Here is a 27369-nt window from a genome sequence, read left to right on the forward strand (position 1 = left end):
CACTGCCTGAAGCTCTTGGCAAGATTGGTAAGTAAACGGCTGTTAATACTAATGTTGGCTATGTAGCAAAAGCAAAACTTACAAATAGCTCCTTTTAAAACAAGATTAGGTAAAACCTAGTAAATGGCTGCACCGTGTATGGTGAAAGTGTGAAATCAAGGAGGTAGTTAAAAACTGTTGTGAAACCATTGTAAACAGGGGTTGTATTTGCCTTCTGCCAAGTGTCAGCTGGTTTCAGCCTTTTATCTGTTTACTTCTCTCCTACTCTCTGTGCTCACATACACAGTATTTTGATATCACTAAATTGCCAATAAAGCTGGTGTCTTTTACACGTTTTTCTGTTTCCGTTATCAGACAACGGAACAAGTTTGAAACGCTGCCTATTAAGAGTACATGTTAACAAGTAAGAGAATATCTTGGTAAGAAACTGCTGCTCTGCCTCTGCTACTCACTAAACAGAGTAAACAAGTTTGTCCAAAAGTTGCTAGGGGCTTTTTTGAAAAAAGTCTCTAAATCTAGCAATAAATGTGCTAAGTTGGCAACATTGCAGGCTGTAAATGCCCCCCAATAGAAAGTGTTTGTACCCATTCATTTTGAAAGACTGACAGCCAACTCCTACACTCAACCAGCCAACCGATGAAACTCGACACTCATGACTCAGACATTTGGCATTTGGCTGACCAATGGTGTAACTTCATCACTCACCTCTATCACTCAGTCAGTCACATTTCAGTCATTCACATTTACAGGGCTTGCCCTGCTGTTCCGGTCCGGCCAAAAAAACACCTCGGTTACGTCGCATGGCCATTTCCCATGAGATCAGCGTGTGTTTTCTTGCAGATGTAGCCCCTGTAAGTCAGACTTTTTCATATTTCACCTAAAATATATTAAGAAGCTGATTTTTGTTGATAATTTACTAGATAAACAAGTAATGTTGCTGCTAACTTCCTCTGTTGGCCTGTGTCCCATAGACTCTTAAACATATGGAGGCATTAGCCACTTCTTTTCATAAGACAGTGAGGTTCATTCTGGTATATCAGATCCCACCACCCTCTTCACAGTCTCCTTCGCCAACCTGCAGAAAACACTAGTGCAGCAGCAGGGACGTGATCCCTCACTGGCTTCCCACCTGTGAGCACTGTCAGTTATGTTTGATGCAACAAGTCCTCCAAATTGGGGCGACCCAATAGCTGAATGGTTAGGGCGCATATCACATGAGTACAAATGCTCTTAGCCGACCGGCCTGATTCTTTCCTTCGTGTCATTCCCCCTCTCTCTGCCCATTTCCTGTCACTCTCTACTGTCCTATCAAATAAAGGCACAAAATGCCTAAAAATATCTTTAAAAAAACAAGTCCTCAAAATTAGACGACAAACTATGTAATTTGTCCAATTCCTTCAGAACGACACCGAACCGTTTTCTGATCTGATGCCCCTATCGGCAGGACCCACATCATTTGTCAGTCAGTGCCTTCCAAAACTGTTACAAAAATGAATGTTTTATGATTTGATGGCGCTATGGTTAAGATTAGGTAAAGTTTAAACCCAAAAGGAACTTGGTTAGGATTAGGAAAGATCATGATTTGGGGTAAAATATATACTTTATTAAGGGTTGGTAAACATCATAGTTTGGGTTAGAATCGTTATTTAATTAAGGTTAGAGGATCTCTGTTGTCGTGATCATGATAATAAACACAAAGAGGCAATCTCGAAGATTTCAGTCCTGGTTGATGTGACTGTTGCTGGTGGTAACAGCAAATGGGGTTTCACAGGTCACAAATTTTGAATTCAGGCAATAATTAGTAGTGAGTAGTGAGATTTGATTTTAAGCTACACACAGGATGAGACTGCAAACAGGAGGGAACAGTGAAAGTTGGTTACCTCACTGAGAAGTTGGTGGTTTGCAGCCTGCAGCTCTTCATCGAACAGCTCACTGTAGTTGCTCTGTCTTGTTTCATAGTGATCCACTGTCAAAAATTTGGAAAAAAATTACCTTTGTCTTTTTTTATAGACACATTTTTGACAAATGATTGCGATAAGTGCTAAGACCACTAACAAACACATCGCATTTCCTGTTCCTCAATATATAAATATTGCAGTACTTTCATCATTGGGTCATAGGCACAATCACCATTGTGTTACCTCTTTCTGCGGTAAATAGTGACTTAACAGACATTTATTTAAATAAAAATCTATGAGACTGGCACTTTTAGGAACACTTGTTCTCATGCTTTACCAGGAAACAACGTTGGCGGTCTTGCTCCTGTTATAATTACTACAACCACTAGAGGGCTTTCTCAATTAAAGATCCAATATTATACACTTTTCTGGTGTTTTATTTGAAGTTTTTATATCCATAAGAAGATATATTTGTGGTTTTATGTACCAAAAACCATCATAATGTAGTTTTACATCTCGCCACGCTTCCTTCTGGAGCTCTACCAAGAACAGGGTGTTTTGTATTGGTCTCCCCCTGCAAGCACGAAGCCAGCCACTGACATCATTAGATGTTGGTAATTGGTTGAGGACAACATCAATTACCAACGTTAATTTGTCATAGGACACTGATGACAGCTGATGTTGATATTTTGTTAGTGTTAAGTTGTGTTGTTAATTAACCAAAATCCAACATCTTCCAAATGTCTCATGTCAGGGTGACCTTGACACAAAAATATCGACATTCTAGTCGTGAGTAAAACCCGACCTCTACTAAACATCAGCTAAACATCATGGTGTCAGTAAGCGAATGTTGCATTTTGGCGTCAACCCGATTTTCATTTCCAACCAAACAGTCCAACGTTAGAGTGGTTATAAGTCTTTCTGACGTTATATTGACCTCTCTTGCCAGGAAGGTCTCGTCTGATTGGCCTGCTCCTGTAGCATGGTAAAACTCACCGGTAGATGTAAATAACAAAGGTCAGTCAGCACTGAAATTTGCCAAACAGACGGTCAAATTCAGACTAAAATGTTGTAGTATTTTAGAAAAAATAAACTTTGTCTCGAATATTGCTATCCTATGGCTTCATGACATCCAGTAATGGTGCAGGGGTTCCTCTACATTTTTTATCCTGTAGTTTGATAACTCAGTGACTGAATTACCACTTGGTGTTGTCTTGTTAATAAAATTGAAACAAACAAAAAAAGGTTGGGCAGTGCGTCCAGGTGGGCCATGCTGTTGGTATAGCTGAGGGTAGTGACTATATAGTTGTGACATCACAAAATTACATAAGTCAGGGCGGCTAATTTTAGGGCACAGTTTCTGAATATGTGCTGTGTGGAATGAGGGTTTTGACACTTTGACAGATTTATAAAGCAACTTGAACTGGTTGGTGATCAAATGACATGGAAATCTCACTTTCTACAATATGGGACCTTTAAACATAACATATGTCATTTTGGGGCACTGATGCTGCTGCTGCTGGTCACTACTGCAGTGTTGAGTGGGGGCTTTTCCCTCCACATGACCCATGTGCTCAAAACGTATAACCCAACTGAAATGGCACATGTCCAGATCAAAACCACAATGAGCAAAGTGAAAGGTTCAGGGCTGAGTTTGTTTTAATGTACATATTAACCTTATGTAGCATTAATAGAGATTAGCTTATGATGGCAAATTTTCACCTGCTGTTCCCATCGAGCTGTTACAATTGGCTCATTTTGGTGAAAACAGGAAACTAATTATACACAGAAACACTTACAGTGCAGTCACCATTAGTTTCTTTTTTACACTTTTTACACACATTTTTACACAAAATTTGACAGTTGAGTTACAAGAGCATAAAGCTGTAAATAAATATAAAAAAAATATATAAAGATAGCATAAAGGTACCATATAACATTGAATAGTTATGTCCTGTGGCATTGGTTCAGAGTGGATATAAGCTTACTCCTAAAGATCCAAAGGATTTTAAGACTGAGGCCTAGTGTTTATAGATATCCACATATCCTGTTACATCTGTCACTACAACCAGTGGATGTAACATGGAGAGCTTTAATGAACCATTGCTACTACAGTATCAGTGGGAAACACTGGCTCCTCTCTCGCAAAATGATCCACCGGAATTAAAAATCTGATCATAGTGATGATAGTGAGTCATTACTATCAAAGTTTCTATCTTTAGCTCATAGCTTCAAAATCAGTTAAGATCTTCATTAACTACATCTAAGTTTTATATAACCATACAACATAGGATATACAATCGAAATTTCTGATGGTCATTTATATGTTATGGTGTGTAGGATCATGCAGTTGGCCATTATAGAGTGTCGTTCAATTTCTTACTTAGAACACATGCAGTAGACCACAGTACATTTGTATGTATGTTATCATGTTAGTTGTGTCAGATAAAATGAATGAATGAATGAATGAATGAATGAATGAATGAATGGTATCTGAGGCAGATTTTCTGCAGGAACTATAAAATATTTTATAAATCTGCATACTTTAGTCTTTCTGGGGACATTTTCAACCCAGTAATTTATCTCTAACTAATCTGAAAAAGCAAATAGATTTTGAAGGAAACGTAACCCTGGCTGGATTATGGTTTTCATCAACATAATGAGGAAGTATTTTTAATTAATGCATCTGGAAAACCTCAAAAATTCAGTTTCAATAAAAAGATCATTGATGAGCATACCAAGTTACCACAACATCATACCCCCCCCCCCCTTCCTGTTGTTTCCTGTCTTACTCTAGACTGTCAAATACAGACAAAAATACAAAAATAAAAAATCATGACCATATATTTCATTTGTTTTCTGTCAAAATATCCAATCTTGCCATAGCATCTGCCTATAAAGATTACAGTATTATTAAGCTTTTTATGGTTGTGCTTAGGCACTCATTTAAAGTATTATGGTCTGGACTGCGAGACGGTGTGTTTATTTACATTTAACCAAAACCAAAAACGCTGCCACTGAACAAAATCCAAGCTGTGATTACATTTACCATCACAACAAAATTGGAAAAAATGTAGTGATATAGGAATAGAATTTCTAGGAGACATCTTTGGAAATTTCATATGTAATCTCATATACTCACACTCCATTCTTTGCTTTATGGTATTACTGTCTATTTTTCCAGATGTGATGATGCCCAGGGTTTGGGCACAGTAAGGTCAACAGCTTTGCCACAGATCCAAACTTTGTTGAGCTTAAAATGTTTTATTCTTGTCGACATTACGTCAGAGAGGTGTCGATTCAACTCTAGGGTCATTTGTAGGGCTAGGGTCGTGTCTATTGTTTTTCCAACCCAGTTTAGATAAAAACCACACCCACTTCCATGTCAGGAATGCCTTGACAGAATGACCAAAGCCCTATCCCCAACCCCAACCAATATTGAAGTGGGCGTGTTTTAATCTTAACTGGGCTGGAAAAAAAAGCAAGCGTCGTGTTCAGAGGTGTTGTTGTTTTGGACTGCGTTATATTAGGTAGCCTGCTGGTGTAAGTGACGTTTGATGTACTTAAACTACCTCAATGATTCCTCATAAAGCACTCAAAGGGTTCCTGTTGTAGAAAATGTTGTTACATCCATTAGCTATACCACTTCTTACATGTTTTTTTTTTTTTTTTTTAACAATGGACACACATTGATATATCTCTGATTGGCTGTTAAGCTTAGCACATGAGTGATTTCACCCATTTCCTTTGGTTTCTCCTTCCCGTACCAGTGCAAAGCAAAACATTAGAGTGGAAGCTTTATTATGAAACATATCAATACAGATTTTGAACATACAATAAGATTGTTTAAAACAGTTTTACTTGGAATCAAAACTGTGAGCTAATTAGTCTTCAGTTTGTCTTACCACCACTCACTGGTGAATTTACGTGCACCCCAGCGGTCAGCTTGGTGTTATCTTTGCAGTGAGCTCGAGCACAAATTTTATAAAAGACATGCTCAAAGTTGATATGTTTGATTGGGATTCATTGGCACAACCTTTTCGAGATTAGCTCACAGTGTTGAGGCTGTAACAGCTGTGAACGTGTCACAGGTGGATCTACTCCTGATTGGTTCCCTCATAAAACTATTGGACTGAAAATTCACCATTCAGCTGGTTCACGTCCTTTGAATTAGATGAGATGCTGATCTCAGTCAGTCAGTTTAACTAGTTTAATTCAGGCTATAACAATATTTACTTACACAAATAAAAAGAGCAGGTTTTCTTTGGATGATCAAAACTACATGGAAACTGAATACAATGGCCTCTTTGAGAAGAGACTATGTTTTTTTGTTTGATGTAACAATTTATTTGCTATATACTCAGGACTATGTTGAATCTGGCTGATCTTGATTTATAGATGAAGCGTGTGTCTTGTGCTTGGTTGAAATTTTCACATGTGATTGTGTGAAATAAAGTATTCATCTCTATTTCATTTTTATGACTGTAGCTGGTGGAGGCATCTTTCTTAAGTTGGTGGTTGGAGTTCAAAGTTTTAGTTTGGAGAGAAAAACACAGATATTGGAGGAAATGGAGAATTGTCTCAACTGGATTTCCAAAGCTGACATAAAAATGTTTACACACATGCAAACAACGGCATAACTGACATTAAAAGGATGGAAAATGTTTTAAAAAAAGAAGGAGAAAACCCCCAGATATAGACCGATCTGTCCAAGACCACAGGAATAACTGAGAAGTAAATGAGTTCTTCATGTAAGTGGTCCTTTCCCATTTAAACCAATGGATGAGTGCTCTGAAGTAAAGGTTTTCACTCCTGGGCTTGACATTTTTTCACGAGTCTGACATTGACTAAACCTCATACTGTAAAGAAAAAAACTGCCACACCTTTGTGGGAAGTAAAAGAAACAAGGCTTCACAAAAACTTACACTGCTCTGAAGTTGTCATTTTCAGTCGACATTTTCCTCTTACTGCTGTGACTACATCACTATTTTATCCTTAATGTTTTAACTTCAACAGTTTTATCTGTCCAGTCCTTAAACTTGACAATGTTATGTGTCTTCTTCCTGCATCTTTGGTCCACAGAACATAATCTGTGCTTTAGAGGTTTGTCCCATGTCATGTAATTTTTGTGATGCCAGGAAACAAATATCTGCCTATTAATAAGATATCAGCAATCAATACTGTGTTTCAATAATTATGAAAAAAGACTTAAAAGCGCAGCTGGTGGGATATCACTGTGATGACAATACAGTAAATGGGGATATAGGATAATAATTACACGTGTTTGAACTGAAAGCTTGCTGTATATTGTTTTGCAGTAGTCAGATATACTGAATGTGACTCATCCTCTGTAGGAGTAACTTTGGGCCATAAACAGGACGTACACGGTAATGTTGTGGGGAGTAAACCCACCGAATTCAGATATCACACCATTTTTTCTTTTGTTGAAGACATTTTACCTTTTTTGGCCCTATAATGTAAAAATGATTTTATGAATCATTAAGTAGAATAAAAGTCTTGATCTCTCTTTGTTGAGAACTGGATGGTACTCTCCCTCTCAGCATTTGAATGGGGAGGAGAAGGTGTGATTGTGTGTGTGTGTGTGTGTGTGTGTGTGGTGGGGGGAGTGTATCGTCACCACCACTCCTGGTCGTGACTCACAGCGCACAATGCTTTTCGCTCCTCTCCCGAGCATTTTATTTATTTTTAGCAGAGCAACGTTTTATACGCCCGAGCTGTAGGCCTGCACACAAGATGACACACACACACACACAGACACACACACACACACTCAGAAGAACATACAAGCTGAACATACGTCCGTTCATCAAGACAGTTTAATTTCTTTGATATTGTTTTTGTCTGTCGGAGGTCATTCGACTTTTTCTGTCATTTACCAAAGTTCATATTGCTAATAAGTGTGTGTGTGTGTGTGTGTGTGTGTGCATGTGTGCTGTCTTTTACAGTCTCTGCATTGTCTGCAGATAACTGAGCCTGATGATGTCAAAGAAGACGTTTCTTACACAGCTTACTCTTATTTCAACTGTTACAGAAACTGGAGTTTGGTTACGTTGGACCATATTTACCGATGATGACATTTGCTTGTATTTTTGCAGTACTGCTTAAAAATGACTTTGCAGTTGTTGTGAAAAATGGAAAGAGCTCATGTGAACAGAGTTGTACCTTAAGACACAAAGTGCTTTGCTCAGTCTGAGACAAAAACACCTCAGAATAATTTACATGAATGAAAACATCACTTAAGGAACAAACTAAAAGGCAACACACATTTGAAGACTAACTTTTCCAGATTACAGGTGTAGACTCAGGGTGTCCAGGTTAAAAGATGTGTTGATGTTAAGGTTAAAATCCAGCAAAATGTGGAAGTAATGCAAAGTAAAGTTATTACAATCTGCTTCACATTGAAGTGTAGCCATTTGGTTCTTTAATTGCTGTTGGAACAACAATTATAAGGGACCCAGACTTATAAAAAACTTTTCAGACATATTGAGAAAATCATCATATCAGTGCTCAGTGTGCTGCACTCTGTGTTGATACTCTTTTACATTAACTAGCTCAAACATAAAGGTTATGGTTCACCTTGACTTCAGCACATTTGTATGTTCAATCTGAGCCTCAATATGATCAGAGGGCAGCGAATCTGACTCTTAAACACAACACAAGAGAACGTGCTGCAAAGACCAGTTCAGACTCGCCACAATGTGAAAACAATGAAACTAGTCATGGTCAAATTGTTGCAATCAACCACACTTTAAGACTTCACTTCAAAATAAAAGGCTGTTAGGGGAGCAGTAGAACCGTTTTGAATATTTTCCAGTAGTTTTTAACAACGGCATTTCGGTCACTGGATTTTGTAAATGTCTGATGCAGAGTTTTAGGTTAGGTTGCATTCAAGAACCTATTGTGTTGAAAATTTGGCAACATTTGAGGTTTATTTAGGCAAATAATTCTGTATTTGATCAGTTTGATCGCTTCTGTACCGACTCTCCTTATTTACCCTTTGTCTCCTTTCTCTCTCGTTAGTTCACCAAAATTACTAAAAACTTACTTTCTCACTCATCTCTGATGGTTTGTTATCATGCAGAAAGTTTTGGTTTTATTTGTCCAGGTTTTATACCAAAACAATGAAGGTAAATGGAATTGTGTTTGTTTTTGAAATATTACATTTAAAAATCAAACAGAAGAATCACTGTCAGTGTTATTATAACTGTTCACAACGAGCTCTATGAACCATCCAGAATAAATAGAACATTGTTTCTGGAAAGACATTTTGTTGCAGAAGTTTAAAAAAAAAAAAAGAGTTTAGTTTAGTTTTCATTCCATGAGAAACAAACTTCCCTTCACCTCCCCTGTGTTTGGGAAGTGGAAATCAAAAACTCTGACCTCTCAAAACCTGGACAAGTAAAACAAAACCTATACAAGATAGAACCTACGTCGTACACATCATGCTGTAGCCGTCCCTTCAACCATCGCTGCTTAAAGTCCCTACTGTTTACAAGCCAGACGTCAGAGAGCTGATCTCAAGTCTGCGAGTTTATCCAGGTGGCAAAGTGAGACCTTTAAACCAACGGTCGTGCCAGTTCCTTGAAACGTGAAGCATAAAGTGTTTAGATAATCAAATGAAAAAGTGTCTGGAAAATGAGAAAAGAAATTTTGTAAAGATTTAGAAAAATCATTGATAAGTGGGGAACTGATTAAAGTCGTCATCCTTTAGATTTGGTCGATTTGGCGACACCCATGGTTGCTGTGGTAACAGCAAGTCCAGTTAAATAGAACAGCAAACAAACAGCTACTTTGTCAGAAATAAGAGAGACTGGTTAATCTGTTGATAGTGCAACCAAAACCAAATCATGTTATTTAATTACCCCTTGCACCAGTTAAAATGCTCTGCTGAAGAAAAACCGCTAAACTGACCGTTGCCTTGTTTTGATGACCCGTTTACGGTTAACGCCTACTGCAGTGACAAATACTCTGCGTTTGCTGGGAATGCCTCATGATAAAGCCATCTTGCGTAACAAAGTAAAAGCAAAGTCAAAAAATGAATGTAAATAAAAATAAGAAATGAAGCACAGCTCTAATGTGGTGTAAAGTGTGTGAACAGTGAGAGCGTTAGCAGTGAGGTGAAGTTGTGCTGGAGCGATGGACTCCACCACTACCAATAAAAACGACTTTACAGAGAGGGTGACAGAGTGTAACTGGATACCACCCATACATAATATCATAAATGGTGTTTCATTTGATGAAAATCTTAAGAATTAGGACTTGAAGTTAGAAGAAGACCATTTCACATTGCACTGATGCTAACTGCAGCCCTCATCTGATCCATTTATCGTTAACAGTTTCCTGCTGGTGTCTTCTTTCCTTTTTGCTTTTTTCTCGTCATTTTTTTTGCATTTTCATCCTCATCCCTCGTCTCTCCTCCTGTCTTTTTTCTCCATCTCACTTTTGATTCCTTTCTGTCTCTGTCTCTCCCTCCCCCTCCGTCTTTATCCTCCTCTCTCATTCACTCTGTCTCTCTCAGGGGCCCGAGGTGAGGATTGACAGAGGGGAAATCCTGACTGACTGAAACCCGGCTGATGACGTCTCCTCTTCCTCCTCCTCCTTCTTTTACCTCCTTTCTTTTCAGTTTCTCCTCTTCCCTCTCTCCACCATGAGCATGTTCCCCTTTCTTCTCCCTTTTCCTCTTTTCCAGCCTGTTTGTCTCCTTCTCCTCCTCCTCATGCCCCCCCCCCCCCCTTGTGCTATAGGATTAAGGTACATCCACACTTCCCCTGGCAGAAGCTCTCTCTCAGATGCATACATGTAACATGGGTGACTAAACCTGACACACACACTCTTTAGCCTCCATTTTTTTGATGATCATGATAAACCATCTGCTTTGACACCTCTATAATCCCATTTGTTTATCAAAACCATTACATTTTGCCTCGTAGAACAATGTCGCCTGAAATGTGTCACAAAGATGTTAAAAATAGACACAAGAACAGGAGAAGAAATGTTTAAGATGTGTAAAAACTCATATTCTTCTGGAGATTGGGCCTTGTTGATCGAGGAATGGCTGCACATTTTGCATTTTATCTAAATTCACATTCCCAAAATTATATTTCTTCGTACTTTGTACATGCGTACCTGTAGAAAAAGGATGATTCATCACAAATTGAATTTCAAAGTGTCACCAAATGTGGCATTTTCAAATGTAAAAAGTGTCAAACTGGGAGTTTTCTGTTCAGTCATAGGGCTGATGTGGCAGCTGAGTGTTGTGTATGTTTCAAGAAGAAAATATGAATTTTTATTTTTTTTTTTACATCTGATAAATTTAATTGTCCAACATTGAGTCCAACAGCCGCAGGTTTGAAAACATGAGGCCCACACTGCCCTTCATTAGGTCCACCTGTGCTGTGTATTACAGTCCGATACAACTGCCCTGCCATGATGTCTGGCTTTACAAAGTTTATTGTAATTCCATTACAGTATATGTTTGTTGTTGAGGTCATAGTAAAAGATAGTGTCTTACTGGACTACATTACAATGAGAAGTGTTTCTAATTTGTTGTCATTTCCCATTTCCATACATGAGAAGAAAGTCCAGTAAAACACCAGCACTAACGTCAGCAGTAGAAAGCCTCTAATTTACGTCTTCTTCACGGTGTCAAAAAAAAACTGAACATTGTAGAGTAGAGAGTAACAGTTGTACTGGATTTATTTGACTGGTTGTTGTGTTGTTGGTGGGTGTTTCCTGTCCATTCCCTTCCAGGTGTGTTTTCAGCAGGCATCTATTAAATATTTACATCTTAAATGGAAAAGCAATACAAATATGAGGACAGAGAGTGGTTGTACTGTGGTGATGAGTGGGGTGGTTTTAGGCAACAATATAATTATAAAAGTCTTAATATTTGAAATATATGAGTTCCACTCATTAATGTTACAGTTGTTTCTCCTTTTGGAAAGTCAGTCCTGCCACCTGTTAAAGGTAACTTAATATCATTTAAATCTGCAGTATTTTAATGTAACATAGAACTGGATCTTAAATCACTAGTAAGACATAGCTTTGTGTCTTTGATGGTAAATGTTGTTGTTGTCACTTGTCAGATATTAGTGAGATAAATCAAACACTTCTTCAATATCAGAAATGTGTGTGTTCAGCTTCTGTTGAGCAGCTTTAAGATTTAGGGCTGAATGGACCTCGACTAACTGTGTTGTCATCTCATGTTGGCTCACTTATATAACAGACGTGTCACCACGTGCAGCGAATATGCTACATGACTTCAGCTTTGTATTCTGTATTTCTTGAAACAAGTACAAAAAAAATGTCATTATTAAAGCAGAATAGTTTTATTCAAATAGACTTTGATCTTAAAACAAAAGACTAAACTGTGTCTAAGGTATTTTAGCCAACTGGTCATTTTTTCTCTTTTTGGGAAGAAATTATTACAAGTGAATAGAAAATTGTCTTTGTTAGAATATTGAGTTGGCCCCAACACATGAACGACATATTTTACTGGTGCACATGTGATTTAGAGGTGCAGCAATTAGTCAGTTAATCAATTAGATGAAAATTAATCAGCAGCTATTAAAATAATGATTTAAATCATTTTTTAGGCAAAAATATGGAACATTTGTTGGTTCAAGCTTCTCACATGTGAGGATTTGATGTTTGTCTTTGTAACATGACAGTAAAACTGAAGGTTTCTGGACTGTTGGGTGGACAAAACAAGACCTTTGAAGATATTCACCTTGGTCTATGAGAAATTATAATGAGCATTTTTCACTATTGTCCAATATTTCATAGACTAAATGATTATTAGAAAAAACTGTCAGTGGATTAATTGATGAAAGTAATTGTTAGCTGCAGTCCCATTGTTATTTGAGCTTGGCTGAAAGAGCCAATCTCAGTTCATGTTGGTTTGGTGACCTAAACACTATACATAGCCCTGTAGAGATTAACCAATCAAAACACAGAGTTAAAGACCCACTTAGCAGCTGACTTAAGCTCAGTGTAGTCACATCCATGCACCACAAGAACCTGGTGTTTTTCCCGAGAGAAGACCACAATGAGACAACGTCCTTCACACTCTTCTGTGTGTAAACAACTCAAAAAAGCACATCTTGTTCCACCGCCTTGTGACACCAGTGTAAAATGGATAGATATGTAAGATATTTAACCACCTCTAACTGCATGTTCAGTTCTAACTCTGTTTTGTGTGAGTTCTTTGGATTCATCATTTTTCTTCATTTGTTCAAGTGTTTGTGGATCAAAATGAAAAAAAAGCATGAGCTGAGAGAGTGGGATCATTCTCTGTATTTTAGTGTAATTTTAGGAAGTTGATAAAAGTTCATGATGTAATGAGATATGTGATATTTCTGTCTGACATTAATTACAAAATGATGATATTTTGTTTTTTTATGTTCTTTCACATAGGACTCGGTGTGTGCAATCCTACGGCCCTGAGGCGACAACACTTGGTCTGTGGACCATGACTGCAGGTACGACAGTGGTGCTGCATGTATGACAGACAAACAAAGGTTTTTCTCCTCCCTTCCCATTTTCATTCTAGAGTTGCAATTAGTTGAGCAATTGGTTGTATGACTCTTTAGTAATCTGTGAACTTCATTAGTCATTTGTCAGATGGACATCCCAAACATTTGCTGGTTCCAGCTTCTCAAATTTGCAGATTTGATGAGGATCTTCATGAAACTGAATTGAATATATTTAGGTTTAGGTTTTGGTTGCCAGACAAAACCAGGTATTTGAAGACATCACGTTAGACAGTAGGAAACTGCAACAGCCTTTTCGCTATATTCTGATATTTTATAGACCAAATGAAGCGATGAATCAAGAATACAATCAGCATATTTATTGATGATGAAAATAATTGTTTGTTGCAGCCCTAATTGATTAATCTATAAAGGAACAAAATTGGTGGAGATGCTGATTGTGGGAAGATTTCTCCACTGTAAATTTTATTTTGAAAGTTTAGGACTACTGCGATGTTACTCATCAGCATGAGAGTCTCCCATACATAATGAAATAACAGTATGCCTCAGTTAGAACCATTTGTAATGAAGTTGTAATGAGAGTTGTAATATATTTAAAATGCTTCATGCAGGTTTGACCCAAAATTGATCGAGAATCAAAAAATATCAAGCTGCTGAATTTTTTTATTTAACAGTTTCTACAAAGTCCAGCTCCTTAATTCACCTGCATTAATGACATAAAGAAAATACTTTTGTGTTCTTACTGCAGTGCTCCGTGGGACATGTAGTAGATCTCATCTTATGTTTCTTATCTTGTACCTTTGTCTTTTTATCAATGAATCATACTTGTTTTCTAGTTGCTCATTGTTTCTACTGACTATGCAAACAGAAGAGTTTCATGCCGAGCCATGAGTTAAGGGGCCACACACTCAGTTAGTCTGTGTCAGGCCATTTCTATAACTTTCCCAAACCGACAATCTGATGTTGATACACACTTCATGTAGTGATTGACCAGCTGTGTGGAGGTGAGGGAGGAGCTGAGGATCCTTTAGCTCTCTCTTTCCTTTCTTGTCACAACTCTTTGTGTCACCTTTCATGCAAACAACCAAGTGCATCACCATGAATGTCTTCCAGGAGAGACAGTTATATCCATTATGTATCCATTATATGATCAACTATGTAACTATGGTCATACAATATGAACTAGTTCTGATCAAGCATAACCTGACCCGTAGAAGTTCAAATAGCCAGTAACAAAATATTGTACTGTGCTAACAAAAAACAAAAAAACAAAACAGGTTTTCACTTCTGCGTCATGGACACTTGATGTAATTTGAGCAATCAGCATTAGCCAGAGTACATGCAAGTTTGCAGTCTGAAAATATTTTTATCAACACAGTAGTTGAAAGAATAAATGAAAAATAAATGAGGATCCACTCAGTTAACAGAGGCAGTTGCTTTTAGTGTTATTGTGAACTGGCTGTGCTGTGAGTTGGTTTATCAGCCCGATAAGACTGTCTTCACATGATAGTGGAAAAACAGACAACATTATTCAGTTGTTAATGGCCATGTTTCCCTTTTAGAGGATTTTGCGTGGGGTGAAAAGTGTGTGACACAAGCGATCGTTGTTCATTTCCCATGTAGTTCTTTTAATCATGTCCACCATCTTTTAATTAAGTAGAGTTTGTACTTAAAGATAACCCGACCTTAAAGGAATAATTTATCATTTTTAGAGAAGTACAGTGGAGAGTAAACTGAGAAGATTGATACCACTCTCATGTTCTTCTGTTAAACTTCAGGGTACAGCCAGCAGCCACTTAGCTTGGCTGGAACTAGAGGGAAACAGCCAGCCTGAATCAGCCCAAAAGTATTTCTTTAATCTGTACAAAAATGTGGTGTTAAGATGACAATTTGCCACTATGAAGGGATATGTGCCAGAATACTGAGCTTTAGAGCTGCTGGTAGGCTGATTTTGTTACCTCTGTATGCAGCTGGGCCAGCTGTTTCCCCCTGTTTTCAGTCTTTGTGCTAAGCTTAAAGAACTAGTCCCTGGCTTCATATTTACCAGACAGTTTACTGTCGAGAGAGCAAAGTAGCAGATTTAGAAATCATTCAGCTGTCTTCAGCCTTTGTTAAGATGATGACCTGGTTAACTCCGACATGGCTGAAAGCCCTGTGTTGTTTCCTGACTTTGAGTTGAAGTTGAATCTGTCAGTAGATAAAGAACTACTGTAAGCTGTTTAGTAGCCTATAACTTAGTGATATTCTGATTACAGGCCTGTTCCATGCAAAGAAATCTCTAAAACATACAAATGTCCCAGGTTCTGCCTGTTTCCCACAATAACTTGTTTTCAGAACCACTATTTTCATTTTTCCACATGAGCAATCAAAAACACTAAAACCACAAAATGTTTAGTGTTTTAAATTTGTCAATCTTACTGATTGTTTTAGTTGCCATAACAATAAAACAACAGTGTAGTTAGTCAATGTACTTTTTACATGTTTGCTTTTTTTTTGTTTTGTTTTTTTTAAACTTTCTAATACTTTAGGAACTTCATTTGAGTAAAATCTTAAATTCTTTACATAAAAGCTGCCTTTTGTGACAACTGAGTCTCTTCCCCTGGTATCATTAGATATGAATTATATATCAGGTCTGTAGTAGTTGGACTTTTTTCTGTTTTATAGTTTCACATGTGAGTCGAAAAGAGTAAATTAAGTCCACAGTTACTGTCATTCATCTAACAAGAAATAGATGCAGATTCATATTTTCCACTGTTACGGAGTTTCATGACATTATAGTAATTCTTTCATGACATTATGGAAGTTGTTTCATGATATTATGGAAGTCACTTTATGACTATAGAAGGAGTTGTTTTATGAAATTGTAGGAGTTGTTTCAAGAGGTTAAAAGGAGTTGTTTCACAACATTAAAATGAATTCTTTCATGGCATAATTGGAGTTGTTAGATGACATTATAGTAATTCTTTCATGATATTATAGGAGTTGTATCATGACATTATAAGGAGTTGTTACATGACATTATAGTAGTTCTTTCATGATGTTGTAAGGAGTTATTTCATGATATTATAGTAGTTGTTTCATCACTTTATGGCACTTGGTTCATGATTTTATGGGGGTTGTTTCTCAGATATCTTAAGTCATGTCAGTGATCTTGTGTACTGGTTTAGATGCTGTCTTCTTGACCTGATCAGACATAGAGGTGTTGTCTATTTGTGGTGCCACTACTAAACCCTGTTTTAATAATGAATACACACAAAGAGTTTCATTCACTGAGCAAAACAAAACAAACGCTCTAGTTTATGTTTCAAATCAGATCATTCTCTCATTATCTTTTGAGACCTGTGATTTACGACCACATCTACCTGTTTACACACATCTCACATGATTGCTTGAAATCAGTCTCTTTTTTATTTATTGTATTGGTCTCACATTTATCATTCATTTATTTTTAAGCATCCCATTTAACAGTTTTATAAAATATTTTGAGTTACCTGACATTTGTGTGTGGGTGTGTGCACCATAAGAGGATAAGTGTATGAGCTCCAGATCATAAATTAAGTGCCATCAACATATACTCAACATGGAAGAATCTCTTGGTCAGTGTTGCTTACCTGAATTTAAAAGGACTGTCCACACGTATAAAGAAAATATTTAGATTAGACTCTGGTGTCACTCTGAAGTTGATTGAGAGGTAACAGCAGACAACTAGGTAATGCTTTATTTTATAGGTCAGTAAATTACAGTTTCTTTCCAAATAATCTCCCAAGATGTCTCCTGCAAAGAACCATGTAATCTGGTACTAATCACAATTCTATAATTCTCTAATTAGTAAACTAGAAAGTGATCAGTTGATACACTTCCAGATATTTATGGCTTTGTCTCTATTTTTCCTGTAATTAACACCAAAGTATGTGGTTCTTTCCAAGACACTTTCAAAAAGTTATTAGGAAATAACAGATATTTAAAGTACAGCATTACCAACAACTACATCTGATTTATTTGTGTTTTATTTCTCCTGAAATCTTCAAGGTGAAAATGTAACATTTACCACCTTTACATGCTCTTAACTTTGAGACTCAACAGTCATCTCAACTATCTCATATCTTTATGACAATAATGTTTGTACCAACATGCAGCAGCTTTAAAGATTGGTTCAGGTACAGGAGCTGATTCTTATTTTTATTGTTATTTTTTCGGACAAAACAATTTTATAGTTAAGCATGAAAACCGGTTTACCTGTTATTTTGCAGAGCTCTGTGCCAAAATATGAAGTGGTGTGGCGTGGTGTTTCTGGATGAAAATGTGTGTGTGTGTGTGTGTGTGTGTGTGTGTGTGTGTGTGTGCTACTGGAGGACAAAATGCCTCGTCAGTTTGGATCGGAGGTTCCTCTCCTCCGTCAGGATGTCCTGTAGCAGACTCCAGATGTATACATACAGTATGACTTTGAATCTGACCCTTATACCTGTCACTTGACCTGCCCTAACCAACACACACATGCAAACACACACACACTTTTTTTAGTGTATGAGTCAAAAGAAAGCAGCCGCCTTGTCCCATTGGTGGTGGTGGAAAATGATTCAGGAAAGCGGGAAGGAGGGAGGTGAAGGTTTGGTAAGGGGTAACTCTGTGGCCCCTGACGTAGGAAGCACTCACGCACACACACACACACACACACACACACACACACACACACACACAAGTGCGGATAAATAGACACACACTTGCACAGAGAAAAACACACACAGCAGTACATGTCCGCACGTCATCACTGCTGTGAGGTCCATAGACGTTGGTGAATGAAGCATCACAGCATACAGCCCATTTAACACACATACACACACACAAACACACACACACACACACACACACAAATATAAATAGACAATATTTCACATCCTGTTTTTTTTCTTCTTGTAACCCTGTGGACACACACGTCAAAGGGTTAAATGTATTTCCTGGGATTTTTTTTTGACGTTGTTTGTCAAAACATCAACAGACAAACTCACGCAAGCACACACTCACGCACATTAATACACACAAGCACATGTATGCACACACACACATGCACGAGTGCAGTGCAGGACTAATAATAGTTTCTCCTGTTTTGTGACTGTTATTTTAAGTTCAAGATCTTAACCTGCCAATGAGATAAAACAATTTGTAATTAAATTGGTTCAGTTTTAATTCAGTAAATTCAAACTATAAAATAAAACCATTCATATGTTTTTTCTTAAATTATTTAAATTTTTTTGGTTTTGTACATTTTCAATAAGAAGAACTTTGCATGAACAACGTGAAGTGAAAGTGATTATAAACTCACTTTGTGTTAATGGACCAACACACACATATATAGGAACATATACTTGCACAGAGACACGAACAATCACACACACACACACACATTTGCATATGTCAGGATTACACAATTTCACAAATAAATTCTCACTCGTATGCTGACGCACTCGTGCTGACACTTTCTGACTCACTCTCACACTTTCTCTTTTTCCTTGATCTCTCTTTAAAGTCTGTCTCACACACACACACGCATAAACAGACACACACGCCGTACAGTTGTTAATAAACCTGCTCAAACACAATCCTGTATAATGTTTTTCAAACACGTTCTCACAGTTGATTCGCCTTTCTCCACTCAACTTACAATATTACTACATTTATACACATTTATTTTACTTGAGTTTCCAAATAACAGAAGAGAAGTTACCTCCATGTGTTATTTATAAGTATCAACTTCAGGTTAAACTGGTTCCTTTTCTCTTTTTTTTCTAAGCTATACATTTTTTCCCCTTAATTCTTAATTTTCCTTAATTCTCCTCTGTCACTTTTTTGATAAATGAACATGGAGCTCTTTTTAAGATGCAGCATTCTCTACAAAATAACATGATATTTTATGATCCACAGGGAGGTTTGATTGAGATGTGATGAACATTTCAGAAGCTGAATCACAGTGAAGCACAAATCAAGAAAGTAGCTACAACGCAGTGTAGATTAATCATCACACATCTGTACAACTTTCATAAAAGCTCTTTCTTTTTATAGACTGGAAGAAAAACGTCTGGATCTGAATAAACTCACCAGCTTTTTGTTGATGAAATTTGAATTTTCCTCTTTCCTCTTCCTTTCCTCCTTCTTAAACTTTTAAATGTCTTCATGTCAAGCTCTTTAAGATTTCTATATTCTATGCAAATGGCTTATTTTATGATCCACAGGAAGAGGTAATTCAGATCTGATGCAAATTCTAGAAGCAGCATGACGTGTGTGAAACACATAAAGATGAAACATAATTGTGTAGATGGATAATTACACTGAAACACCAGTGAATGGCATGTGTAAGACTTTCAGAAGACTTTTTCAGCTATATGATTTTCCAGTTGGGATGAAAGCTGTCCTGGATCTGAATAAGCTCTGCAGTTTGTTTGGTTTTTTTGGATGAGTTTTAAATTTCTTTCAGAGCACCTTGACTCTCTCCTTCAGCTCCACAACTTTCACAAACAATTATCAAAAACTGTAACTGCAGAGTAAAATAAAGCGATCTCACATGTGATAAATCATCGCCATATATGACTCTGTGTGTCTGTGTGTGTGTGTGTGTGTGTGTGTGTAATTTGATAAAGCAACTGAAAAGCATGGCGTCTCTTTCTCTCCAAAATTGAAATGATAATTTAAAACCAAATGAAGCAAATGTAAAAAAACAACTATCTGAATACACCCAAATATACAAGCACAAATACAGGTAACACTACAATCCCCCTATTTATCATTTATAAGGACTATTTAGAATGTTAATAAATGGTTTATAACACACTGTAATATGCATGTGTATATGTTTGTCATTCATTATCTGTGTCGACACCAGCCTTTCCTTATGGGTGTTCACAAGAGGAGCTGCAGTTATTGTCAAATACATTAAGATAAACTACTTAGTGTGATAAACCACATATGAAATGTTTATATACTGCTTATAAATGCAAAGGAGGGAGACTTCAGGTAAAATGTTATTCAAATATAAAACAAAACAAAATCTTCAAACTCCACAAAAGATATGTAGAAGTGAAAAATGTTTTTGCTGTTGCTTTGTTGTATTTACCCTGCACCTATAAAACTCATACAACATAACAACATTGGTCAGCTGATTCACACGAACACATGTCTTTTCTCTGAGGTTTTTGAATGTAAAGGAGCATCAGGCCATTTTTTTTTTAATCCAAAAGCAAGTTAATCATTAACCTTAAAAGGCAAAACTATCAGCAGCCCCCACAATATAAATTTCATTAACCCCTCCAATTATCACGTCATCACAGAAGTATAGGTTTCTGACTGATGGAGTCTTCTTGTGAATCTGATCACAGTGTACCCAAACCAGACTGTTTTCTACTTGTTTTTTTAAGCTTTAAAGAGCTGAGCAGTGAAAACAAACAAAACCAAACACAGTGGATGACTGAGGGACTTTTTTTGAGTGGGCTGAAACGTCTGTGATTTAAGGTGCGTCCATGTGCACCACATATCAACAGGTTTATGGATCAAACTCAGAAGCATAAAGCAAACTTAACTTGGCATATTATGCGAATTTAAGGGAATTAACATTAAAAGAAACATCTGTCTTCATGGTTCTTACATTTGCCTGACGCCAAACCACCTCCATTCATTATCACGCGATGTGACGTTGACAGTGTTTTGTCAGTTAGTCCAAGACAATGATGCAGTTAAAGGTTTTGTCCCACCTGGAAATGAGACGCTGCCTGCAGAGAGCGTGTCACACTTTGCAGCTGTAAATACTGACAGATAAGTTCAACAGAGAACTTAACAGTTACTCAAGCAGCCCTGGTGGGATTCAGCCATGTAAATAGATTGAATGAGTTTTATGTGCTGAGGTTATGAGGTATACAGAATATAACAATCTGAATACTATGGAGGTTCAATTAAATTGAATTGAATTGAACTGAATTGATGCTGCTAAGAGAAATGACAGAGGATGTGTACAACATTCACAGGCAGTGTGTCCATCCGAAAACAACTATCTTAACTTAACTACTTTGTAGCTCGCACAAGGGCTGATTCAAGTCAGGCAAGATTCTTTTAATCAGTCAGTCAATTCAAAAAGAATTCATGCAGCATTTTTTTGGAGTAAAAAAAATCTTGTGTTGGTTTGAAGATTGTTAATTTAAAACAATTCACAATCTGATTTCAAGTCAGACAACAAATACGAATTAAAGACAAAGTGTCATATTTGATCCGCGCCACAAGGTTTATCTGTATAACACTTCTCAACAACAGAGAGAAATCAGAGAAACTGAAGGTTATGTAAAAAGACACTTATCAGTAGGAGTTTTAAAAACAAGTAAAACTAAATAAAATAGAAAAATAAGAATTAGCTGAAATAGAATAAGTTAGATCAGTAGAATAAGAATTAAAGTGCAGTGCAACATATGAATGAATAGTTTAACTTACTAGATGTCGGAGGAATTAAACATGGTTACACAATAAGCTGCTGGCCTGCTCCTCACTCACTCAATGACACCTAATGAGTACGAAAATTAAACAATATAAACACTAAAATCAAAAGAATATAAAAAGCCTCTAATGCCATTTACTATCTTAAAATATTGAAGTTAACATGCATTTGTGCTTTATCCAGATTCAGTTGTTTACCTGTTTACCTGCCCAGTAATCCACTTGAGTTGAGCTCAAACACTTTTCTGTACCTCTGGAAAATGTCGGCAATTTACCGGAAGAGTTTTTGAAAGTCTTTGAAAGAGACGTTTCAGACAGTTCTGTCTTAAACACATTCATTTAATTATTCTGAAATAGATCACAAAGAAAAAAGGATCAGTTTCAAAGCTGTTCAATAACTAGTTTCAGCTAAAAACATAAAACACAGACGTCAGATCATGTTTATTTTCTGTAAAACAACAAGGAAGTGGCAGTAGTACAGTACTAGAGAGAGAAAAATGTATGGAAACCTTTTTAAAGCACTAATATATAGACAGTTGACAGATGTTTTAAGCTACATGCTTCTAAATAGATTTCTACAGTTTATTCCATCTTAGCAAAATCAATCTCTCTGCTGATGGAGTTCATGAATTTTAACTGAGCAGGAAGCAGAAAAGGAGTCAAGACGTTTAAAACAAAAGTGAAACAAACTGTAAACACACAACCATTTTTAACAAAGTGTGTGCACCTACACCAAAGCCTGGATTAGGACACAAACATGTTGATTTGGCTCCTGATTTCTTTTCTTTCTCTCACTCACTTCTTACTTTTCACTTTGGAGAATGTGTTGCAAACAGCAGATGAGAGTTGGAGCGAGCAACATTCAGACATGTGACAGAGAGAGGAGGATCCGTGGTGTCAGGTTGTTTCGCTGCAAACATCAGTAACTACACAACAATGTCTTTCTTAATTAAAAAACAGAGTTGGTTTTAATCTTTTATTGGGGTTTATGCAAAAAGGTCACAGACGTTTCTCAGTTTTTAAACCAGCAACTGGGCTGAACACATGGAAATCACAACAGCTGGAGTTTGTCAACACGACAACAATGATGCTGAATTTAAAACTGACTCACACAGTGTGTGTGTGTGTGTGTGTGTGTGTGTGTGTTTCACCAGGATTAAATTCACTGCAAGTTCACAGAAAAAGACTATAGGCAGTTTAATTCACAATGTTTCAAGATCATAATTTTATTTTCATATATTTTCATTTCAGGGAGAGATAAACAAAAAAGAGACTTAACATCTCTCTGGCACTTTGACGTTTCTTCTTTCAGTCCAAACATTTGTAATGCTGCAAGTTTAAGATTCTTCTGCTTCAATTTGCACTTTGGGTATGAGTCAGACACACACCAACACACACACACTAACACAAAAAACAAACTTTAAAACAAAATGTAAAATTATTATTTGTATGCAACTAATTGGGACACACTGAAAGCAAAAAAATATTTGTAGACACATTTTCATAGTCATGTGGACATCAGCACAAACCCCAGAATCCAGATGTGAAAATACAGTTGACTGAACTGTTCATGTCAGGATGCTCCTGTGTGTTGTGGCCCCTCATTGTGTTTTAGGTTTATTATTAGGGAGGTGTCAAAGAAAAGAGTAAAGTTCAAAGAGGAAGCTTTTATAGATCATAGAGAAAAATCTATTTCAAATGTGTTTGATATAGTTTCAATTAAAAACATACAAAACAAATATCAGCGTGACTCCATTTGATTAGAGCTGGAATTTGGAAAATCATCAGATGACCATCTTTTTTTTGCACGTTTTCCCGTCTGTGATCTTTCCACAATAACAGGCTCGTGATCAGAGTCACAGTCCAAACTCACAGCTGTTACAGTGCTGATGATGTACAGCAGCAGTTTGAGTTGCTTTAACCTGCAGTCACACACACACACACTCACACACACACATGAAAAAGACAGAAGAGACAGAGACAGAAAAGCTTAAAATCAGTACATCTGGAAGAAGGTGGGGGAGTTATTCTGTCAGTAGTGATATGATGCTAATATTGATAATAATAATAATAATAATAATAATGATCAGATGCATTTATGTGGCCGTCATCCATAACTGAAGCAGACACGGGAACAAGGAAAGAATCCTCCACATTTCTGCAAAGCATTTATAGAAATACAAATTCAAAGAAAATATTGTTCAAATATACAAATCATTTTACAAATGATTCCCTCTCTGCTGACTGTTCCAACGTCTCTGATTGTTTAGTACATGTAAAAATAATAGAATTTCTAAAATATTAAACAACTTCAAAAGTAATTTCTCAACCAAAGTCAAATCGTATCTGTACCATGATGAAGCATGATGGGATATAAAGATAAGAAAAGTTCAATTCTGCCTATAGGACTGTTTTAAACTCTTTTAAAGGCTGATACCAGTGTTTCTACTATTGATCACCTTTGTTTACCACCCTTAAGTGTGATTGGTTTAAGTGCAGAATATTCAATAATGAATATCTCCCCTTAATGTTTATTCAGTTGTTCAACAACAGCAGTTATTTCATCATAAGTCACAAAAACCTTCAACTGAAACCTTCACTGGTGACATTTGAGATGGGCTTTAAAGTTTGTGGAGTGAGATCATGTCACTGACAGGCTGCTGCTTCACCTGCTGAACAAAAACTTTAGACATTAAAAGCTTCAAAGTTGCCAGATTATGGAAATTTTTAACTTTTTTGCAAGTGTAAAAACATGTAGATTCTCTAATATGTATGTACTCGTAACTTTTTTTCAGGACAAATGGGAAGAAAGACAGGAAAAGCTTAACTCTTCGCATAATATATCTATTTTTAAATCTTATTTCACAGCTGCTATGGGAAAGAGGCAGTTTCAAATGTGCAGCGACCCCTCTTGTTTGACTAAAATCCTTTTCTAATGCAACAAAAACAAAAGTGAGCTTCACAAAAAAGAAAAAGAAAAAAAAAAAGGAAAAAATCTTAAAAACTTCAGCTGGACTCAGTTCAGTCATCTCAAACACAACTAAATGGATTGAGCTACAAATGCAGGTGAAGTTAGATTCTCTGCATTTTGATTTCACCTCCCAGATGTTTACTGCAGCTGGTTCTCCTTGAGGATGCACGTCAGCCATTTTGTTGTGACCCCTCATTGGGTTGGCAGTCAGGCATTCTGCTGAGAGATAACTGACTGATAAAGAAACACCCTCTGTTAGCGTCTGTAGCGTTGTTGTTTACCACATATACACGTGTTCCTCCACGTCCAGTGGTGGGGGCCGCTTCATAAAGGCAAACCCGGCCACAGAAGCCTTGGTTTCATGAGCAGAGCAGCCTCCTCATGTCTGACAGAAAATGGCTGACTGTACAGCTGAAGGCATAGAGCTCCAGAGAGGCAGAGCAGCAGCACTCCTGCATCTCACAGGCTGTTTGTTCACTAAAGCTCTGCTAAAGAGGCTGGTGTCAAACTCTCAGAAATGACAACTGATGGCATCACAGACAATTTAAAAAAAAATTATTTAAAAAATGAGAATCAGACTGAGGAAAACACACATTTTGTATTTGTTAAACCGAATATATGTAATGATTTTCTTCTTTTTTTGGCAAAGTAAATATATTTATATATAGTACATTTTCTTATAATAAAGCTCAACCTGCCTCGCTTTAAAAATACCTAGAGAGACAGGTAACATGTACAGTAACGTACACAGCATCGTAAATGAAATACAAGAAAATGTAGCAAGAAAGGAAAAGAAAAAATACAAGAAAAAAAACACCCACCCTCCCAAAATCAGTGACAAACCCTTCATCTTACCACAAATACTGACATACACAGACTCACACACACACACACACACACACACACACACAAAATATAATATCTTATTTTGGCCTTTATATAACTCCCTATGATCAAAACCCATGGTTTACACTGAAAAGAAAAGAAAATAGAGAGATACAAGATACAAGAAATTAAAGTTTTATATAAAAATGTTTAAATTTAAAATATCAGAATCAGACTTTCTTCACTACTTCACTAACAGAGAAGTCAATAGAAAAATAATATTAGATATCTGAAAGAGGAAATAAGACACAAAAAAATATTTATACAAAAGCAACATATATGTATATATATATATATATGTGTGTGTGTGTGTGTGTGTGTGTGTGTATATATATATATATATATAAGTGAGTCTACAGGGGCAGTCAGGTTGTGTGTGATGCGTCACATGTACGTATTGTGTACAGACACCAGTTGTCAGATAAGTCGAGTGTTTAGAGCCATACAAAGTGTAAATATTCAGGTTGCTACACATCAGCTGTAGTGATGACCGACTGTTGTTTGTGAATCAAGTTCCTTTTCATTCACGGCTCCGTTGTTGTGTGTGAGCATTTTTATGTTGGAGAGGAATAAAAACACAAGAAGACATTTGCGTGTGTGTAGGTGTGTGTGTCGACTCCTGTTCATTTTGCATGCTCACTTCTTTTTTCTGTGTGTGTGTGGCTGTTAAACAGTGTTAGTTTTTGACATATGCTGTGAGGTATATTGGTGAAACTGTGTGTTGTCATTAATTGACACTGGGGTGAGTGTGTGTGTCACCGTGACGTGGCAGCAGATGCAGAATCAGTCTTGCCAGAAAGGGGAACTGTGAGCAGTCTGTCCTGTGGGCCGGGGGGTTGGAAAAAAGCAGGACACACACAGTTGGTGTCCTGCCCCAGAAAAGGAGTCCACTCCCTGTTACCTGCATTCACACAGGCTGGTTCTCTGTTAATTACAGCCCCGTGTTAAATACTTGCTTCAGGTTAAAGAAAAAAAAGCAAAAGATACGTCACTGTTTGACAGCAGCACAACTTTTGTGTTGTTATGACATCTTAGGTTATTTCTTTCATGCACTGGTCTTATATTGTGCACATATGCCACAAAAGTGTATGCACTCACTGTTTTTCTTCTTTTTTTTTTGTACTCGTAGGACCAGAATGATGATTGTCAGAGGAAGTAAAATGAAACTAACACAGCCGGATGAGGCAGAAGAAGAAGCAGAAAGGAACAATAAAGGCCGTTGGCCCCCAGCAAGGAGGGAGGAGGCAGCTGGGCGGGCGGCAAGAGAGCTCCAATCTGCCAACACCCTTTTTCTTTTTTCTTTTTTCCATTAGCACCACCCGAAACCCTGAAAGTCAAGCCGGTTTGAGTGGTACACACCCGCCCCTGTGCACTCAGATCCAGGGAGAGTCTGGGGAGGTAAATGGGTGTGACATTTGCTTGCCTAAATATGAACGGCTCCTATTGCTGGCAGTGAACTTTTATCATTTCACATGAAAACAAAAGGTATCCAACTCTTCACACCTTCTTCACCTGCAAAATCAATGAACAAAGGTCTTCAATTCAAAACCTTACTGTGTGTGATAACTAGAAGCAAGAGAAACTAGTTTAAAATGTCCCGAACCAGGCTCCATTTTGCTTTATCTGTCCAAAA

General features: G+C 37.1%; 1 long non-coding RNA gene across 4 annotated transcripts in view; it reads left to right on the forward strand.

Annotated features, from left to right (window-relative positions):
* The window catches only part of LOC139629371 (uncharacterized), a 50137-nt gene that overhangs the window by 16237 nt on the left and 6531 nt on the right, over positions 1-27369 (forward strand). For 3 of the 4 annotated variants that reach the window (XR_011692954.1, XR_011692955.1, XR_011692953.1), the window contains 2 exons: positions 13335-13399; positions 26866-27221. This is a non-coding gene — a long non-coding RNA (uncharacterized lncRNA). The remainder of the gene's footprint in view (positions 1-13334; positions 13400-26865; positions 27222-27369) is intronic. The other variant, XR_011692957.1, reaches the window with a different exon arrangement.

The sequence above is a fragment of the Trachinotus anak genome, unplaced genomic scaffold (genome assembly GCF_046630095.1).
Source record: "Trachinotus anak isolate AG129_WGS33_773 ecotype Australia unplaced genomic scaffold, CSIRO_AGI_Tana_v1 ptg000002l, whole genome shotgun sequence".
NCBI classification, from domain to species: Eukaryota; Metazoa; Chordata; class Actinopteri; order Carangiformes; family Carangidae; genus Trachinotus; species Trachinotus anak.